The sequence below is a fragment of the Mandrillus leucophaeus genome, unplaced genomic scaffold (genome assembly GCF_000951045.1).
Source record: "Mandrillus leucophaeus isolate KB7577 unplaced genomic scaffold, Mleu.le_1.0 Scaffold129, whole genome shotgun sequence".
Taxonomy (NCBI): domain Eukaryota; kingdom Metazoa; phylum Chordata; class Mammalia; order Primates; family Cercopithecidae; genus Mandrillus; species Mandrillus leucophaeus.
The window spans coordinates 731,140-740,885 of record NW_012101243.1 but is presented as its reverse complement, the minus strand read 5'-3'; the positions used below and the strand labels follow the sequence as shown (position 1 = coordinate 740,885).

General features: G+C 50.0%; 1 protein-coding gene across 3 annotated transcripts in view; it reads left to right on the top strand.

Annotated features, from left to right (window-relative positions):
- EPB41L1 (erythrocyte membrane protein band 4.1-like 1) overlaps positions 1-9,746 on the top strand; it is a 155,980-nt gene that overhangs the window by 34,733 nt on the left and 111,501 nt on the right. The window lies entirely within an intron of this gene.

The window sequence follows — 9,746 nt, the reverse complement described above, 5'->3', positions numbered from 1 at the left end:
CTCTGCCTCCTGGGTTCAACTGATTCTTCTGCCTCAGCCTCCCGAATAGCTGGGATTACAGGTGGCATGCGCCACCACGCCCGGCTAATTTTGTATTTTTAGTAGAGACGGGTTTTCTCCATGTTGGTCCGACTGGTCTCAAACTCCCGACCTCAGGTGATCCACCTGCCTCAGCCTCCCAAAGTGCTGGGATTACAGGTGTGAGCCACCATGCCCGGCCAGTGGAATGTTTTGTGTATTTATTCCACTGCTCTGGGCCAAGACTAGGCAACTTTTCAAGAGTGGTGAAAGGTAAGCTCCTGCGTGCTCCCTCTCCTTATTATTTTCTTGATGGGTGTGGACTGGAAGCTCACATTCCAGAGAAACTTAGGTCTTAGATTATCTGTCTAATTTTCCTTACGGATGGGAACAAGAGAAGGTGCATGCAAGTTGCTCATGATTGTGAATAATGCCACAGCTGGGCTTGGCCCAGGCACCTCACTGCCAGCTACAGGTTTTCCCATGGCATGCAGCTGGCACTGTCTCTGGAGAGGAGGATAGGGGTGATGAACTCATGAACATCAGCACAGCCCCCGGCCCATCTCAGAGGCACACACCTAGTGGCAGCGGGAGGGCCCCCGCAGACTGGAGAGGACTCAACTATTGTCCTAAGCCTCCGACAGTGAGGCTCATCCATACCCCGCCTCCCATCTGAGATGAGCTCAGAGATATGACTGAAGTTTCAGGGCTAAAACCAAAGGGATTGGGTTGGTACCCCCTCCTTATGAGAAAAGCAGAGGAGAGCCCTGTCTGGGTCTGGAGGAATACAGTCTGCATCCCCACCCAAGCTGATTGCAGTGATGAGGAGATGCCTTTGTCTGAGTTGCCAGGGGAACCGAAGTTTCTGCCTTCTTCTGAGGCCCTGATTGGCTCCTGCTGGAGCTTAAGCTTTGGTGAATGGAAGGGCCTCTCTTCTGCCTACACCTTCCCTGAGGTGAGAGACAAGCACGGCTGGAGTCCCCATGGATGCACTGTGTTGGTGTCTCTGTCCTACCTCCTTAGCTGGGGGTGCTGGATACCCTTGCTTATTCGTCTTTCACTAATCCCGGGCAGCATCTGCTCCAGGCCTTTCATCCTTCTAGGTCCAGGAAAACTAGCCTAAGAATCAGGAAACCTATACACCAATCCTGACATAGCCAGCCTCACTCTTGGCCTTGGGCAGGTCTCTTCTCCCTGGGCCTCGGTTTCCCTACATGGAAAAATGAAGGCATTGGGCTAAACTCTGGTCCTTCCAGCTCTGACTTCCCTGACCACACAGCCCACATCCCCTCCTCTCTGACCTTCCGTGGCCCTTCACATGCCTCTGACCGCATTCTCTCTCGTATGTTCCCTTGTAAGATGCAGGTCAGAATAGGGGGTTGCAACCAGCCTTGAGAATTGTTTTGGTTTTCTCTAGGAAAAATTGTGCTCCCTGAAGCCTGTCCTAAAAGCCCCACATCCTGCAATCCCCCTTGTTCTCATCTGTCTCACCTGGACCGAGCCCCAAGGTCAGAAGCCAGGAGGAACAAATGATGGGTGCTCATGTCTGTTGCAGGGTGGGGCTAGGCAGTGTGCAGACAGGAGCATGCGGGGGTGGGCAGGGGCAGCTGGAAGAGCCCTGGAGCTCAGCAGTCCTGGGTTCCAGGCCTAACTTGTCTACCTGCTGGCTAGGTGACCTTGGGAGGGTGGCTTAGTTGCAGTCTCCCCATCTATCACACAGGAATAATAATGCCACCTCACAGGGCTTGTTGCCAAGATGATGTGTCTGCCATACAGGAGACACCAAGTTCCCTTCCCTGCTCTCTCTTCTAAACAAGGCAGGGAGATAGGGAAGGTTCAGATCGAGGAGGGGCCCTAGGCTGCAGGACCTGAGGTGCCCCAGGCAGGGCCTTAGATGCTGCTCATTCCTGGCAGTGCCAAAAAGCAGGGAGAAAAAAGTATTGCCTTGGGCGGATGGGGGAGGCTGTGTGTCAGAGCTAATGTTTGAATAACACTTTTAAGATCCTCCAGGGACCTCAAATGAGGATTTTTCAGATGAGCTGAAAATGGAGCAAAGTAATGAGACTGAGCTCACTGGCAGGAAAGGGAGCAACCTTAATTGGTACTGGCCCTGCCTTGGCCCAGCGACACTCATTACCACAGGCTGCCCAGGAGGATGACCCGTGCATTTGGGCTGTAAGCAATGTCAATTTCTTAGCATGGGGTGTGATGGGGTTGCATCTGGTAGTGACTCAGCCCTGCTTCTTGTCGACTCACCAGGTTGAGGGTTAGAGGGGTCTTCTTAGACCTTCAGAGCCTGGTTTAGTTTTTAGCTTTGTGACCTAGCCTCTCTCCACCTCTAGGGTCTAGAGGCAGCAGCCCAGACCTGACCACTATCTGTCAGAGTTGTGGTGGGAGGCAGGGATGGGATGTGGAAGTCAGGCATGAGTTGCTGGGGGACCTTCCCTCCTTTGCTGAGGTTTGCCTGGGGTCCTGGATGAGGTGGGTGGAGAGAGGGAGGAAGGGGCATTCTCAGAAGAAAAAAGACTGGTGGGTGTGTGGATGGGTGAATTTGTCCCAGTGAGATGTGACTGTCTGGGCAAGCTTGTTTTTGTGTAGCTTACATGGAGGAGGTACAGAATGTAAGGGACGTGTCTCAAAGAGGCTGAGGGATGGGCCTAAGAAGCCAGCATGGGAAGGGGTAAGGGGTGGGTCCTGGGGGTGGTTTGCGAGTCCCTGTGGAAACACAGGTGGTAGAACTGGTATGGACCAAGAGAGTCCTATTCTGAAGACACCAGAAAATTCTGACCAGGCTCTTGTACGTGAGGCCTCTCCTGTTTTGCTTGGGCTGGACTGGGGGGTGAATGGCCGCGGGTGTGTGTGTTACCGCTTCTCCTGGGAGCCTGGTTTGCATTGTAAATACTGCTCCTGGAGCCACTGGTCATGGTGGGGGCACTTTTTCAGACGCCTTCCTGGGGAATGTGTGAAGGCTGATTATTAGATCATTCTTGGCACCTGGTTTGCGTTACGAATGCAATTGGGGGGCATAAGGGCAAGCGTCAGGTCACTAGTGGGTCCCAGGCCACCCTGACCCCAGGCTCACTGCTCCTGAAGCGCTCCCTCTCCTTGATCTCCTGGGCCAGCACACCCCACTTTCTGGCTTTCTCACCCCCTCTCTGGCCTGCCTTCATTTGCCTGTTCCTGCTCCTCTCCTTAACCGTTCAGTGTGTGGGTTCCTCAGGGCTGCATTGCAGTTATTGTCTTTAAAATAATACCGTTTTTTAATTTAAAAAATTCAATTTATTCATTTATTGTAAAAAATACAAAGGAGAGCTCACTATGTTGGCCAGGCTGGAGTGCAGTGGCAACTCACAGGTGCAGTCACAGCCTCAAACTCTGGGACTCAAGGGTCCTCCCACTTCAGCCTCCAGAGTAGCTGGGATTACAGGAGTGTGCCACTGCACCCAGCAGCTTTTTTTGTTTGTTTGTTTTTTGTCTTTGAGATGGAGTCTTGCTCTGTCACTCAGGCTGGAGTGCAATGGCGCGATCTCGGCTCACTGCAACCTCCGCCCCCCAGGTTCAGGTGATTCTCATGCCTCAGCCTCCCGAGTAGCTGGGATTACAGGCACCTGCCACCATGCCCAGTTAATTTTTCTATTTTTAGTAGAGACAGGATTTCTCCATATTGGCCAGGCTGATTTCGACCTCCTGACCTCAAGTGATCTGCCCGCCTTGGCCTCCCAAAGTGCTGGGATTACAGGCATAAGCCACCTTGCCACCTTGCCCGGCAGTTTTTTTTTTTTTTTAATTAAAACCATAATAACATAGTACCAAGATTTGGGAAAATAGGAAGCAGAAAAAAATTACTCCTAAATGTGATTGGGAGCTTGGAGTGTTTCCTTTCACCAGTTTTCCTTTGCTCTTTCTTGCATAGTCATAATTTCTACTGCATCATCAGTACTACCCTGCATTTTTCTCTTAACGGTGTATCGGAAGCTGCCTTCTGTGTCGTTACTGAGGATTCTATTAAATACATGATCGACTCATCCCTTTTCCTGCTGATGGATATTCAAGCTGTTTCCAGTTTTTTTATTATGAATAACAGTGCAATGAACATTGCATAAAATGTTCTTCCTGTATTTCATATGATGATGTATCTTGGGGTGAACACCCAGGAAGGGAATTCTGGGTAAAAGGCTGTGGCTGCCTTATAGGCTCTCGGTAAACTTGCCAAACTGCTATGCCAACCTTTAACCCCCAGCATCCAGGGTGAATGGCAGGAACTGTTTTTCATTTCTCTCTCTTTTTATTTTATTTTTTAAAATTTCTCTCTCTTCCCACCCCGCCCACCCCCCAAGATGGAGTTTTGCTCTTGTTGCCCAGGCTGGAGTGCAATGGCATGATCTCGGCTCACTGTAACCTCTGCCTCTGGGTTCAAGGGATTCTCCTGTTTCAGCCTCCTGAGTAGCTGGGATTACAGGAGCCCGCCACCACACCTGGCTAATTTTTTTTTTTTTTTTTTTTTTTGAGACAGAGTTTTGCTCTTGTTGCCCAGGCTGGAGTGCAATGGTGCGATCTTAGCTCACTGCAACCTCTGTCTCCTGGGTTCAAGTGATTCTTCTGCCTCAGCCTCCCGAGTAGCTGGGGTTACAGGCATGCGCCACCACGCCCAGCTAATTTTGCATTTTTAGTAGAGATGGGGTTTCTCCATGTTGGTCAGGCTGGTTTTGAACTCCTGGCCTCAGGTGATCTGCCCACTTCGGCCTCCCAAAGTGCTGGGATTACAGGTGTGAGCCACCACACCCAGCCTGTTTTTAAATTTCTCTTAGGTCTGAAGAGCCTGTTCCTTGTGTGTAGGGACTGCTCCCAACTATCCTCTGTCCATGGATTCATTCATCCTAAGGCGGGAGGCAGAATAGGGCTGTGGAGTTAGGCTGCCTGGGTTCAAGCCAGCCTCCCCTCTTAACCACCTTGAGTCTACTTCCTTAGCTGTAAAGTGAGCATCATGACAGGGAGCCACCTCACAGGGTCCCTGTGAGGCTTTCTATGCATGAAAGCATGGAAGATACTTGATATACAGTAAGCCATGATGACAATGGTCAGGCCTAGAGAGAGGAAGGGGCTGGTCTCTCACCACCTGGTGACGCAGGGGCAGAGCTGAGGCCAGAATCAGGCTTCCCGCCTCCAGTGCTCTCTTTCCCTGATGCCAGGCTACTGCTGTGGAACGGTGTGGTTTATGGGGTAGGTGGCCCTCTGTTTGAGAATATGTGGGAAGGGTGGAGTCCCTGGATGGAGCTATAAAGTGGAGTCTCTCCCTTTCTTCCCAGAGCCATCACCTTCTTTCTGGGGTGCTTTCCCCCACAAAGTTATCTCTCTAGGTTAGAGCTTGGGGCCCCAGCTCAGGCCTGTTCCCCAGAGGTATATCCAGGGGACATCTGGCCCCAAGGAGTCTCCCTGGCTAGCCCTTGAGGAGGGCGTTTCGGTCTGGAGGTAAAGGTGAGTTCTGAGGACCCCTCCCTAGGTGACTGTGTAAGTTTCCTAATGCTGCCCTAACAAATGACCACATACTTAAAACAACACAAATGGGTGACCCTAGACTTCTAGAGGTCGAAATCTGAAAATGGACCATATGGGGCTGAAGTCAGGGCGTTGGAAGAGCTGCTAGGGGAGCATCCTTACCTGACCTTTTCCAGCTCTCCAGGCCGCCCACACGCCTTGGTTCATGGCCCCTTCTAGTAGCTGCGTCCCTCCCACCTCTGCCTCCGTCATCACATCTCCTCTGACTCTGACTCCCCCAAATCCCCTTTTGACTTACAAGAAGCCCTGTGGTTACATTAAGCCCATTCAGATAATCTAGGACCATTCTCCATCTCAAAACTCTTTACCTCATCACCTGTGCAAGGTCCCTTTTGCCATGTGAGGTAACATATTCACCTGATTCTGGGGATGAAGACATGAACATCTTTGTGGGTGGGGGACATTATTATGCCTACCATGGCAGCGAGTACCAAAGATCTCTCTGGATTACTGGACCCCCAGGTCCTGCTGGAATTGTACCACTAGCCTCCAACATGGAGGGAGGGCTTGGGGGTCCAGGCCTGATATGCTGTGGCCAGGGAGGGGTATGAGAGATTCTCCATGATGGGGCCTGGAAGGAAGGCAGTGCACCTGTGATAGTGTGGTAAACGTGTTCAGTGAGGCAGACAATGGGAAATGTCACCCCTGGCCTTCAGAGGTAGGCCTGGTAGGTGTGGGACCCGCTGTGAGGCACTGCCACAGAAAGCTAAGCACCCGCTCCACACACCGCCATCACTGCTGTGTGTGTACTTGTGCTTGTGTGTGTGTGCACTCATCTGTGTCTCTGCATGAATACTCTTGGGAGGGCAAAGGAACAACTCTTGAAAAAGGTCCTTTCTGCTCTTGTTCTAAGAAAAATAATTACACAAGTGACTAATTTTATCCCTAATCCCATAATTACTTTATTATGTAGCTGGTGAGAGGACCTGAGCTGTGTCTTTGGCGCCACTCTGGCTGCTAGCCCAGTTGGCCTGGTCCACCAGCGTGGAGCCCCGCCTTGCTTCTGGCCTGGGACTGCCATGAGGGCAAGATGAGTTCCATTCTGGCTGAGATTCTGCTACCCTTTGGTATTTGGGGTCTGAAAGACCATCATTTCTTCCCAGCAAGCCCATGCACAAAGTAAGAGCTTGTGTTTAGGGAATTAAGTCAGTAGATTCAAGAGGATCTGGGTTCTAGTTCATCCCTCTCATTAACTTCCTCCCTGACCTTGAGCATGCCATTTCCCTCTGGATCTCAGTTCTGTTGTCTGTGATACACGGCCCTGGCCAGCTTAACACTCCATGATTCCATGACGAGAAATAGGAGAACTAGAGATTTGAGATGGAAGTACCTTCTTGCTACCTGCTGAAAGCACACCCCAATCATAGTATTAAAGATAATATTAATAGCAGCTGGGTGCTATAATCCCAGCACTTTGGGAGGCTGATGCAGGCATATAGCTTGAGCTCAGGAGTTTGAGACCAGCCTGGGCAATATGCAAACCCTGTCTCTACAAAAAATACAAAAATTACCTGGGCGTGGTGGCATGTGCCTGTGGTCCCAACTACTCAGGAGGCTGAGGTGGGAGGATCGCTTGAGCCTGGGAGGTTGAGGCTTGCGGTGAGCCGAGATCATGCCACTGCATTCCAGCCTGAGCAACAGAGTGAGACCCTGTCAAAAAAATAAATAAATAACAGTAATATCCATCATTACTTCATAGCAAACCTTGTACCTGATTCTTCATTTACATTTTTCTCATTCTATACTTGGATGACTAGGTGAGGCAGGTTTTACGGAAGAGGAAGCTGAACCAGCAGTTGATAAAGTGACTCACCCGTCATGATATGGTAGAGCTAGGAGTGTAGCCTATGCTCTTAGCCTCTGCCCCCATTGGCTTTTTCTACTGTATAAATAAATGATGGGCCACTCAGCTAGGAAGTGGTGGGGCTGGGATTTGAACCCAGGTCTGTCTGTCTCCAAAGTTCTTGCCACCTCCCAGAATTAGGCTTGCAGGGGTGATTGTACTCTTGAACTTCAAATATGTAAACTTAAGCTTGACACAAGAAACAGCGATGGTGAAATAAATTGGAAACTCCAGTAGACCAGAGAGTTGGTAGCCCAAGGTTGTGTTCTAGCTTTGCCACTGGCTCACGCTGTGAACTTAAGCAGATCCCCACTAATTCCTAGGCCTCAGTGTTCCCATGTGCATGAGGGGTGGGATTCGATGGTATCCAAAGGCCTTCCTGGTATTGATGGTTTGACATTCTAGGCCATCTGGTCCCAGAAGATACTGTGGGGCAGGAAACCAGCCCATGGTGGAGACCAAAGGGTGGGTGAGTTGGCAACCCTGGTTGTTTCTGTTACATTTATTCCCATGAGAACAGAGATTGCTTGGACTGTGTCCCACTGAACATTTGCAGAACAACTTACCCAGGCCATGGAGTTGAGAACAAAGAGTGGAGGAGGTAGTTTCCAGGCTGTCCCTGCAAGGTTACTGCCCAGCCTGGGCCATTAGCTCCTCAGGGGTACAGATCTGGCATCTACTTTGCTCCAAAGGCTGCGTTGGCCTCAGGTAGGCAGAAGCAATAGCTGCACGTCTGTCTGCGGGAGTCCATGAGGGGTGCCTAAGCATAATAAATAAGAACACTATTTTGTGTTTTCTCTTTTTTTTTTTTTTTGAGCCAGGGTCCCACTCTGTTGCCCAGGCTGGAGTGCAGTGGCTTGATCACGGCTCACTGCATGCAACCTCTACATCCTGGGATCAAGTGATTCTCCTGCCTCAGCCTCCCGAGTAGCTGGGAGTACAGGTGCACGCCACCACATCTGGCTAATTTTTGTATTTTTAGTAGAGACAGGGTTTTGCATGTTGATCAGGATGGTCTTGAACTCCTGGCCTCAAGTGATCCGCCTGCCTCCATCTCCCAAAGTGCTGGGATTACAGGCATGAGCCACCATGCCCAGCCTACTTTGTATTGTCTATTATCACGGCCTGCAATCCACTTTCCTTGAAATACTACGTTTAATTCTCTTAAAACCATACGAGGTAGGCGTATGGTCATTCCCATTTTACAGTTGAAGAAACTGAGACTCAAAAGGTTAAGTAATTTCTTTCAGATCACACAACCAATGAGGGATAGAGTGGGATTTGGGATTCTGCCTCCGGAGCCCACGGTCTTGGCCTTAGGGACTGATACTACATGGGCTGAAGCAATAAGCATTAGGTCAGGAGTCAGCTGATTTGGAATCCCCTCTCCACTCACCATCTGTGTTTCCTTTATCTGTTGCTTTATCTGTCTGGATTTCCGTTTCTCTCTGCATAAAATGGGTATATTAATACCTGCTGGTTGGGATTGATTTAACGGTCACTGAGATGAGGGGAAGTGCAGTGTCTAGCCTGTGGCCTTTCGCCTCTTGCCCCTGCCTCCTTCCTGCTTCCCTCTGCATATCTGAGGCTCCTGCCACCCTGGAGGTCTCCCACGCATAGCTCATAGCTCAGATCTTTGCATAAGCTGCTCTTCTGCCTGGAAGTTGCTATCTCAGCCTGTTGTTGTAAAGATAGACTTCCTTTACATCTAGACTTCGATCCTTTACTGTTTCATTGAGGATTCTGGAAAGGGGAAGCGGGTGAGGTAGGTTCTCCCACAGGCCTGTTCAGTGATTATCAGAACAACCCCTCGGTAGGGGCAGAATTGAGGGTAGTGGGTAGTGTCCTGAACACCCTGGAAATATAAATGCCTCCAGAAAATTTCGTCCCTTTATACTTGACAGCTTAGGAAGGGCGTGCATGTGAGGTGAGTGTTTCCTCTTTGGATCACCTTCCTATTACTGTGGTCTCACTTTTTCAGTTCCCCCTATTTCTCTGTCATCACCTCATGACCTTTTACTTGCTTGTTAGGTTTTCTTGCTAGAACTTACAAAAAACTTTTCAAATTTGTGGTAAAATATACAGAACCTAAAATTTACCATCTTGACCACTTGTTTTTTGAGGGAGGGTCTCACTCTGTTGCCCAGGCTGGAGTGCAGTGGTGTGATCTTGGCTCACTGCAACCTCTGCCTCCCAAGCTCAAGCGATCCTCCTGCCTCAGCCTCCTGAGTATCTTGGACTACAGGCACATGCAACTGTGTCCGGCTAATTTTTTTTTTTTTTTTTTGGAGAGACAGGGTTTGACCGTGTTGCCCAGGCTGATTTGGAA